Source organism: Octodon degus, unplaced genomic scaffold (assembly GCF_000260255.1).
Source record: "Octodon degus isolate 3935 unplaced genomic scaffold, OctDeg1.0 scaffold00081, whole genome shotgun sequence".
In the NCBI taxonomy this organism is placed as follows: domain Eukaryota; kingdom Metazoa; phylum Chordata; class Mammalia; order Rodentia; family Octodontidae; genus Octodon; species Octodon degus.
The window spans coordinates 10366827-10378372 of NW_004524657.1; positions in this window are offsets into that span (position 1 = coordinate 10366827).

An 11546-nucleotide genomic window follows, 5' to 3' on the forward strand; every position below is an offset into this window, starting at 1 on the left:
CTACCAAAAACTAACTTATCATAGGCAATTTGCAAGCATTACCACAGGAATTAAACTAAAAAAAAGAGAAAATGATAAGACAATTAAACAAGATGGAACACCAGATACCCAGTTCTTCAAGGGCAAACCTAAGGGGCAATGAAGGGGACAAACTGAAAGCTACCTGTGTGGCCTCTCTAAAGTGGTAACAACAAAGAAATTGAATGAGACTTACAGAAAAATAAAATCAGAAATAATTTGTCAGATAACTGTAGAGATGGTATACACAATGATAACCATGTTTAGTGACTCTAAACAGATATAGACAAAAATACAGAAGAGCTTAAGAAAATTATAGAAATAATAAATGTTTAGCATAGGAAAGAAATGTAATACATTAGGCAGATTCAAGAAGGTATTCAGGAGAATAAAAATTTCATTGAAAGTGTCCATAGCAGGTAAAGCCAATGTGAGGACAAGATCTCAGATACAGAAGACAAGCTTGAGGTTGGCAATCATAAAACATATTTCTTAAAAATTGAAGGAACTATGAAAAATCAATCCAGCAGCTGCTAGATGAAGGCAAAGAATAACTTAAGATTGATTGGAGTCAATGAAAAAAAGTAGGATTTAGAGCAAATGATATAAAAATATGTTCAAAAACATCTTTTCAGAACAGTTTCTTGATAGAGAAAAAAGAATTTCACATTCAGATAAGTAAGGGATATAAAACCCCAATTAACCATAATTTAAAGACATCTATAGTCAAGATTACAGAACCTCAGCACAAGAACAGAATTTAAAAGCTGTTAGGGGAAAAAAAGAAAAAAAAATCACCTTAAAAGAAAGCCCAGGAATCACAGCTAACTTCTCAGTACAAACCCACAAATCAAGGAGAGCTTCGTGTGAAGTGTTGCAAGTTGTAAAGAACAACTGCTTTCAATCCAGATCGATGTATGCTGCAAAACTGTCTTTCAAAATTGATGGAGACATAGGATACTTCCATGACAAAGAACATCTGAGGAAATATATGAGCACTAAACCAGAACTTCAAAATGTTTTGAAAGACATTCTAGAAAGAGATAACAAGGACTATAACTCCATGAACCCCACCAGAAGTAATCCACAGGAAGGCAAATAGTTAAGCAGAGAGAGGGGAAAAAAGAGGGGGATCCAACAACAAGAAAAAAAAATTGACAAGGTTAAGTCAATACACAAGAGTTTTAATGATGAATGTTAAAGGTCTCAATTCACCAATCAAAAGACACAGACTGGAAAAATGGATCCAGGAGAAATATCCAATAATATGCTACATACAAGAAACACATTTAATTCAAAATAAAGTCATAAACTGAAAGTAAAAGATAGAAAATAATACTCCCTGTGACAACAAAAACAGGGTAGCTATTCAGTTTGCAGACAATGTTAACTTCAAGCCATGACTGATTAAGAGAGGTCAAAAGAGTTACTGCATCTTTGCAAAGGACCAATCCATGAGGAAAAGATGTAATCATAAATATATATGCAGCAAATACCAACACACCCAACTATATAAAACAAATATTAATGGCATAAAAAATCAGATAAGCACTGATAGTTGTATTGAGGTATCTAAATACCCCATTATTAAAAAAATACAGATCAACTAGACAAAAATTCAACAAGGAAACATTAAAACTGAACCAAATTTAGAAACAATTGGACTTAGTAGGTGCCTATTGAGTTTTCCACCCCACAGTCAACTGTGCATGGTACACTTCCCAAAACAGACCACATGCTAGCTCATAGAACATGCTCAAGTTAATGCAAAGGAATTGAAATTATCCCATGCATATTATCAGACTATAGTGTGATGCAATTCAAAATAAATGGCAAAAGAACCACAAGAACTTCGTAAGCACAATGAAATCAAATAGTGCACTCCTGTAGAAGTAATGGGTAACAGATGAAATTAAAGAAGAAATTAGACATTTTCTTTAATTAAATAGTAACAACAATACAATATGCCAGAACTTATGGGACACAATGAAAACAGTTCTAAGAGAGAAATTATAGCACTGAATACTCATACCAGGAAAACAGAGCAAGTGCAAACAAAAACTTACTGGTAAACTCACACTTCTAGAAAAAGAATAGCAGACTAAGCCAAAAGCTTGCTCAAGGCAGGAAACAATAAAAATCTGAGCAGAAATTAATGCATTGGAGACTAAAATAAAATACAAAGAATCAATTAATCAGAGCTGGTTCTCTGAAGCATTGAACAAAATAAATAAACCCTTGGACAACCTCATCCAAAAAAATAAAAGAAAAAGGAAGGAAAATATTCAAATCCAAACAATTTTAAATAGACTTCTAGCAATCTATAAGTTTATCTATACCTACTTTGAAAACTTATACTGTAATAACATGCAAAATATAGGAGAAATGGATAAATTCCAAATACATGTTAAGTTACCAGAGGTGGATAAAGAAATACAAAAATCCTAAATAAAGCAATATCAATAAATGAAATTGAAGATGTAATTAAAAATTATGAACAATGAAAAGCTAAAGTCCTGAAAGATTCACTGCTGAGTTCCACAAGTAATTTAGAGAAAACCTATTGCTACAACTTCTCAAAAGCTTAATGAAATTGAAAGGAAAGCAGTGCTCCCCAAATCATTCCTAAAAGCAAGCAGTACACAGATACCAAAACTGGAGAAGAAGACAAGTAAAAAGAGAACTACAGGCCAGTCTCCCTAATGAACATAGATCCAAAAATCTTCAATAAGATACAGGTGAACAGAATTTATCAAATCATCAAGAGGATTGTACACCATGACCAAGTGGGATTCAACTTACATAAATCAATACATGTAATTCACCATATTAACAGAGTCAAGGACAAAAAATCATGTGAACATCTCAATTGTTGCAGAAAAAGTTCTTGGCAAGGTCTTACAGCCATTCAGTATTAAAAAAAAAAAAAACCTCTACAGAGAGTTGGAATAGATGGTTTTTGTATCAGTCTGGTAATATCAACAGTCAACATCATACTAAATGGGAAAAAGCTCAAAACTGCCTCCTTACAATCAGAAACAAGACAAAGATGTCCTCTGTCTTCACTCTTATACAATATAGCTCTGGGAAATTTAGCCAGAGCAATTAGACAAGAAAAGAAATAAAAGGGAGAATAATGTAGGAGAGTAAGGAGTGAAACTGTCATTACTAGCAGATGACATGATACTCTACATAGAACACTCAAAAAAGAAAAAAAAAAAAAAAAAAAAAAAAACTCCACAGAAGACCTTCTAGATTTAATAAGCAAATTCAGTAGTGTAGCTGGGTATAAAATCCACATTCAAAAATCAATCACCTTCTTGTATGTGAATAACAAAATCACTGAGAGAGAAATTAGGGAAACAACACCTTAAACAATAACATTTTAAAAATGAAATACTTAGGAATCAATATAACGAAGGATGTACAAGACTTCTACCTTAAAAGTACAATACTTTGCAAAAGGGGCTTAAAACAGATATCAGATAATGGGCTTGAAACATATCAGATAATGGAAAGATATCCCTTGCTCTTGAGTAGGAAGAGCCAATATAGTGAAAATGGCCATATTTCCAAAACTGTTATACAGATTTCATGCAATTTTAATGAAAATTCCAATAGGATATCTCACACAATTAGAGAAAATAATCTTAAAATTCATTTGGAACCAGAAGAGTTCTTGAATATCAAAGGTAATTCTCGGCAAGAAATAAAAGTCAGGGAGTATCCCATCCTGACTTGAAATTATACTATAAAGCTACAGAGATTAAAACAGTGTGGTACTGGCAAACAGTCACCAATCAACCAAATAAACAAACAACAGATCAAAAGATCAATGGAACAGAATAGCAGATGCAGAAACAATTGAGACATACTCATTCATTGTATCTCTGACAAAGGTGCCAAGCATCTTCACTGAATGAAAGATCACATTTTTAATAAATGGTGTTGGAAAAAATGGCTCTGAACATGCTGAAGATTAAACTTGGATACAATCTTTCATTGTTCACTAAACTAAATCTGAAATGGATCCAAAATCTAAATATCAAAACAGAAACTTTAAATCTGCTACTAGACAGAATAAATAAAACTCTTGAAGACACTGGTATAAAGACTTTATGAATAAAACTCCAATCACACAAAAACTATTCCAAAGAATCAACAACTGGGATCAAATGTTATAAAAAGATTTTGTACATCAAGAGAAACCCCCAACATGGTGATGGGGCCACGCACAGTGTAGAAAGCATATTTGTCAGCTGTTCCTCAGACAAAGGATTACTATCAAAATACATAAAGAACTGGGCCTGCCAAATAGCTCAGCAGATTAAAGCACCTACAAGTGAGGTTTGATCCCTGGGCCTGCTGTGCTGGCCCCACGCCCGGGGTGTATTGAGACAGCTAATGAGACTGGGCATGGTGGTGTACACCTGTAATCCCAGCTCTTGGGAGGCTGTAAACAGGTGGATCACTATGGGTCCGATCTAGTAGTGAGATCCTGAACACCCCGTAGACCCTTCCCTAAAATGAAAAAAAAAAAAAAAATCAGGCCTCTCAAGTTTAAAGATCCAGTTCAAAAATGGGCATCAGAGATGAATATATATTCCTTAGATGAAAAAAATACAAAGATCAAATAAATATATGAAAAAAATGTTCAATATCCCTGATCATTCCAGAGATACAAATTAAAACAATCCTGAGATTCAATTTCAAGAGCCAGCCAGGTAGCTCAGCAGACTAAAGTGCCTGCTTAGGTAGAGCGCAGTGGCCGGGGTTTGATCCCTGGCATGCAGTGCAGCCCTGCCCATGGAGTGTGCTGAGATGGCAATTGAGACTGAGCATGGGGGCACATGCCTGTAATCCCAGCACTTGGGAGGCTGAAAACAGGAGGATCACTATGAGTCCGATCTAGGTAGTAAAACCCTGTAGACCCTCTAGACCCTGTCCTAAGTTCATACCAAAAAAAGAGATAGAGATTCCATTTCACCCCAGAAAGAATGGCTATCATCAAGAAATCAATCAATAATGCTGGAAGGGCTGTGGGGGAAAAAGAAACCTTCTACATTGGTAATGGGAATGTGGACTTGTGTGAATCAGTGTGGGGATTTCTCAGAAAACTAGGATTGGAAGTCCCATTAGACACAGCTATTTCACTTCTGTGTATCTTCCCAAAAGAATTAAAAGTATCATATCATGGGGCCATACATATGCCCTCATGTTTATAGCAGCACAACTTGTAATAGATATATTTTGAAATAATCCAAGTGCCCACCAATGGAGGAATGGATAAAAAAGATGTGGTCTTTTAATACAGTGGTGTACTGCTCAGTCATAAAGATTGACAAACTGGAGATTTTTATAGGTAAATGGATGTAACTCAAGACCATTCTCATAAACGAAAAATAAAGATGCAAGTGTGTAAACATCATCTTGTGTCCCTAGTGTGACAAGCTGAAAGAAAAAGAAATTGAAAATGTGTTTGTTAGTCATTCTAATTATAGAATGACACTCTATATTCTCTGACTCTAAGATGTGTAACTTTCAAAGCTGATTTTGTTGGAGCCAATGTACCCTTTAATAATTGGAACAATGTAAATATCAATGAATGTGATTTACTCCAAGGAATTCAAGAAAATCGGCTTAATTTCACAAGGTTGTTTGATTTTGAAAAGGCAGGCTATATTTCAACCAAAGTTGATGAAGAAGCCATAGAAAGTTGGTGATTTTTCTTTTGTTAATTAGAGAAGATCAGATATTAACATAGTTTATTTGTGTGAAAATTGAGGCTAGAAAGGCTCACTCTTTTACTATGAATAAATAAAAAGTTCTGCAAGTAAGTACTAGTAGCTCTAGGGAATTAGAACAAATAGACAAAGGATAATGAACTTTAATTATTAACTTGCCTGTGCTCCGTGCCACGGCTACTTCCACACCAAACAAGTTTATTGTTTCCCATCTTTGGGAGCTTTTCCATTGTTGTAAATGACTGCCACAAATGAAAAATTTCTAGAATTTTACAACATTCAAAATATGTTTTCAGTACATTCTGGAAGATTTTGCCTCATCCATTAATCAAATTTGTTGTCCTCAATATACAAGGTCATGCAGCTCATTGCATCTTTGAAGGAGCTGACAAACTATCCTTGTTTAATGGCAATTTAAACCTTGATCTTTAGCAAAGTGAAATGAGCATCATGTACTCATAAAAAACAGGATCTAAAGAGCATGGTTTTATCTGTCAAATGGTCAGGTATGTTAAAGGCAAAGAATGAGGGTGCTAAGATACCTAAGACTGGTTTCCTTGACAAGAGAAGTAAATCTTTTCTGGGGGGGGGTACCTTTCTATGTACATTTTAAAATTCACATTTCACTTACACACAAGCTCAGAGCTTATGCTAAGGTCACGTTAATGAATTTATTTCTAATCAATTTGTGGTTAGTTGGGAATATATTTCAGTGACTAGATCTTCGTAAGTTCTCTGCCTCTAAATTGGAGAAATGAGCCAAAGAACAAATGAGAATTCAGCACAAAAGATCAATATACATGTGATTTACTTTCATGTCTAAGATATTACTTTTATTATTAATTATTCTTTTTCTTGTGGCTATTTATAACAATACCTGAAATAATGACCACAGTGACAAAATGATAAAAGTAGTGCATTTTTCTCATAGCCACAGGTCAACCCACATACAAATGAGTCATCTAAAATTTTGGCTAAGCATTGTCTTCATTTTGGTGTGAGGTGGAGTAGCCAGATGAAATACATATGGCCACTTAAATAAGAATTTCTGATAGATAATTCTTTTTCTGTGTATAGAGATACACCTTAATGACAATATGAGACAGACTTACACTAAAAGTTATTAGTGGTTTATTTGAAATTCAAATATAACTGAGAGAATCTTTACTTCGTTATCATTTATTGTAGATTTGGGCTTCCTGGGATGAGAGGAAGCCAGCGTTTGAAGAAAGATGTCTTGTGAAGTCTCAATAAGAAGGCTAAGAATATGTTTGTTAAGGCAGTTCTGGTAAGGTTTTCTTTGCCCTTTCCCAATTTACTGAGGAAGATGAAAACTATAGATTAAGACAAAAAAATGTATGTACACATAGTTCTATATGATTATCAAATGAAGTGTAAGTTCCTTTTCCTGTAGAACTAAAATCGAACAAACCAAACCAACCAAACCAAGCCAAACCAAACCATCCCGTTGCTGCTTGGAAACTTGATTTTCCCTGTGCTTTATACTGTCACTAGATGGCACTATCATCCCATTGTACCCCACCCCCTCCTTACGCTTGTTATTTGCACCTTGTTTGTACCTCTTTTCACAGGCTTCAGCTTGTCATCCCCTCCCCTTTGTTTTCTATTTTTGCTGCTATTCAAATGTCAGGAAAACCAGCTGGTTGAAGAAGTCAGGCAGGACTCCACAATTTTGTCACAGGGGTGATGCAGGGCAGAAAAGACTGGTTGTCCCCAAGCAGTGGCTGGGTACCAGGCCCCCTGGACTGCACGCCTGCTAAATCAGCTCCTCCCAATCGGGGCCTTGTTCAGCAGCAGCCAGGTGCAAAGAGATGTACATGTAGCTCACGCTGTATTTCCCAGACTGGAGTTGGATTTTTTTAGTGGCAATGATATGTTCCTTCAGAACATAAATTTTATTTAAAAAAGAAAAAGACAAAAGCTATATTTAATTGCAAAACTATACACACAGAAATGTCAGGGACTGACTTTGAGTTCATAGTGAGAATTTACAGATTTTCAAAGTGGGTGGGTGAAGGAAGAACTTTTAAATTTTGCTAAAATCAATGTAGTTAAAAGAGAAACTTAATATTCTTGCTCAAAAGGAAGGAAAGGGAGGAATATTGTGTAAAAAAGAAATGAAATGAATAGAATCCTGTTCTGTCCTGGTCAGGGACATGTTATCCACAGGGTAAAAGCCCCCATCCTGCGGTACCCTTCAAAGGTTAAGGAGATGGGTACCTACACACGAGACTTCATACTGGCTGATAGATTGTCCTCAGAATCCATAGTTTAGTTCTTTCTCAGCATAAAACTTCCTTCATTTGAATGTTTCAAAATAGATAGAAATATAATTTGGACTCTCCACGGACCTTTTTGCTGGTGTTCTTTTGTTTGTTTTTTTGACCTAAAACTGTGAGCTGGTGTGGCTTAAACCTGGCTTCACTTCTCCCTGGAGGAGGGTGGGGATTCTGGACAGTCTTGTTCCAATGAGAATCTTCAACCCCTGATAGTCCGTGGGGCTAGTGACATGCCAGTTGCCATTTTTGTTTGAAGCATCTTTAGCAAGGACATCTGTAGGTTAAATTCTACTTTGTGGTTGTCTGTAAATTATCTGTTCACGCAGTACTGGTAATTGCTAAGCAAATGGTGATCTGGTGTTCTTCAATGGAGACTTTCATTGGAAAAATCAAGGGACTGACAAATAAATGGCCCCAAATTACCTTTAAGTCACATTTGTTAATGGTAAGTGGATTATTGTATTGTTCATTTAATCATAAACTCAGAATTCATTTCTGTATTTTACTTGTTTATTTGAAAAAATATTTATCTTCAGGGTACCAGGCACTGTGTTAAGAGCTGGAGGCACAAAATCACAAGACCAAAATGGATTCTGCTCTGTGGTTCCTGGAACCTACAGTTTGTTTGACTGTTTACATGAATAGGAGTTGCATTGAACTACTGATATTAAAATCAGACAGTGTACTATAGTGGAAAGAGAGAAACTAATACTTATAAATGCTCCCTATAAAATGCATATATTGTCTCATCTCTTCCTTTTCATTGATCTCATGTCACCTATGCATAGCTTTAAGAAAGTTTAGCACATTGAAATACCTATTTATGTAGGTTACCAGATAAGGCTAACTTATTCTCTATGTACTTATTGAGCAACAAAAAGTTATCAAAAGATTTTCCTTAGGCACACTCTACATCATCAATCACCTTCCTCTTTGGCCCCATAATCTCCTTGATCAGAAAATTTGGGACACTACTGAGTTACATGACGTTACAGTACAAGTTCTCATATGTCATGAGTCTTAATTGACCTTGGAAGGCTCGGGCCAAAATGTTGGCTTTCCTGTGGCCCTCCATTTTCTCTAATTTTGGTCTGCAAATTTAGGTTGTTAACCCTCACAAAGAGAAGCTTATGGAGAGAAAACATTCTCCCAGGCTTTCACAGGGAGCACACTGGCCAAGGAAAGGCTGTGCCTTATCCACAGGGTGACACTGACAAAGGATCTACAATCTGAGGTACAGGATGTCAGGATAAATCCTGAGGGGGTTTGACTGACCTTATCAGATCCAAAAGCTACAGCTCTTGTTGCATAAGTCTTGCTTTATCTTGGTCTTAACAATCCAGTAGAAATGTATAAAAGCAAAGTATAAGAAGTAAAGCCATGATGTTATGTTAAGCTGTAGGGGACTCGGTCAACAATTTCTGACATTGCCAGCGAAGTGGAAGACCCAATACTATTATCGGCTACTGGACTCTCTTAGACTATTTTGCTGAGTTTGCACACCTATAATATTCAAATGATGGAACTAAACAAAAAAAGGGATACAGATAAATGTCCATTTTGTATTTGTGTATTCAAAATGGTTAAGATAGATATATAGTTACATTCTCTTAATGAATAGAGTGATTTGTTCTAATAGTGTTTGTAAATAGGACATCATGTCTACATCTTGTACAGCAAAGAACCACTAGGAAGAATGTATGCAGTGTGTTAATTATTGAAACTGTCCTACCAATTTGATTTGAAACTGTCTCATTGCTATTTGTTTCTCAATAAAACTATGGAAAAAAGTTATCAAAAGATTATTAAGTGCTAGGTGTGTTCTAGGCATGACAGGTAGACAACCAAATAAAATGAACAATATCCCTTATTTCATGAGATTATATTTGACTAGTTGCAAGAACTATAATTAAAACTATGAATTTCACTACTTCAGTAGGACCAGTGAAAAAAGAGACATCTTTCCTCCTGTGAACAATAGATTCCTATGTCTGTATTCCACAAATTGATGAGCCTTAATCAGCAGTATTGGGAGAGGTTGTGTGCAGAATACAGGGAGGCGACAGTGTGTCTTCACACAGACATCCAAGGGAAGAGTAGGTTCTGGGTCTCATGCCCAAGACAGAATGTGTTTTCCCCTCTTTTTCATCCATTTTGTAATAAGTAGATTAATAAAACAGAAAACAGAATTTTTATAAATACTTTCCTACTCTCTGAGAGTTGAAAATATTTTGAAGGGAAAGTAATAATTATTTTGAAAGGCATTGTAATACTTGGTGGATTATCAGATATACACATTTTTTTGTTTCAAAAAATAGTCTTCATTTTTATCTAGCACCTATCCATCAATTCATCTGTTATCAATATGAGTTCTATAAGATGACCATGAATATTAAACAATGTTCTCTTGGGAACCAGAAAAGTCACTCAGTATTGTACATTGTACATTGCTTCAATACTGGGAGTGACAAAAACTGTTATAAGAATGATGCCATGAGCTTTCCTTTTAAAATTCAGCTTAACTGCTGATGGATAACTTTCTTCATAGGCAAAGAGTGATGGGACTGTACTATTTTTTTTATAGATTTCTAAAATTATATGGGTTTCAATTGTCTTGCAAGATAAATCTTCAGAAAACTTTGCCCATATTCCATCCCCAAATTTGAATTTGCAAACCCATCAAGTTAGTATAAATACAAATGTGGATGAAATTTTTATCTATTAACATGAAATGATTTTCATTTGATTTTTCTTGATTGCTACCAAGGTAAGTTGATAGATACATGGCAGTTATGGTTTTAGAATTTTGCTGAAAATGTTGAAGAAAGGGGTTGATTGATTGGTATAAACATGTATAAATGGTAACAGCTGTTTTGAAAGAAAGCAGAAAGGGGAATTGAATGATTTGGAATAAACAGTAGTTACATTTATGACATGCGTACAGCCTGGATATTTTTAATTTTCTTTGCCCTTGCTAAAAATGAAACATTGGTACAAACAGAAGGAAGGTAATTGTAACTTCTTCATACCTCAGAATCAAGCTTTCTTTCATACTGCTTTTTAAAAAATTATTTCATTATCTTCCTTTTATTACATTAGGGTTACTTTTTAAAAGAAGATACCATATTCATACAAATTTTAAAAAAAGAGTTTGCTGGTCTATAGAAGTTGTTTTAATTTCTTGGAAGCTTTACTTAATCTTGACTTTCAAAAATAAAAGATATCAATTAAAGTATAATTTAGTTTTTCATTGTTAATATTTTCATTTGTTTTTGTTAGTCGATGGTATTGTCATGAGGTGTACCACACGGAAGCTCTATAATGGCATTTCGGCATTTAAAATTTCCCAGACATTTCAAGATGAATCTTTGAGTGGTCATCTTATAAGGAAAACTTGTTCACAACAATTAACTATAAAGAATCTGATACATAACAGACATCTATTTTTTTTTCAATTTGGGGGCTGGGCAAACCTATATCGATA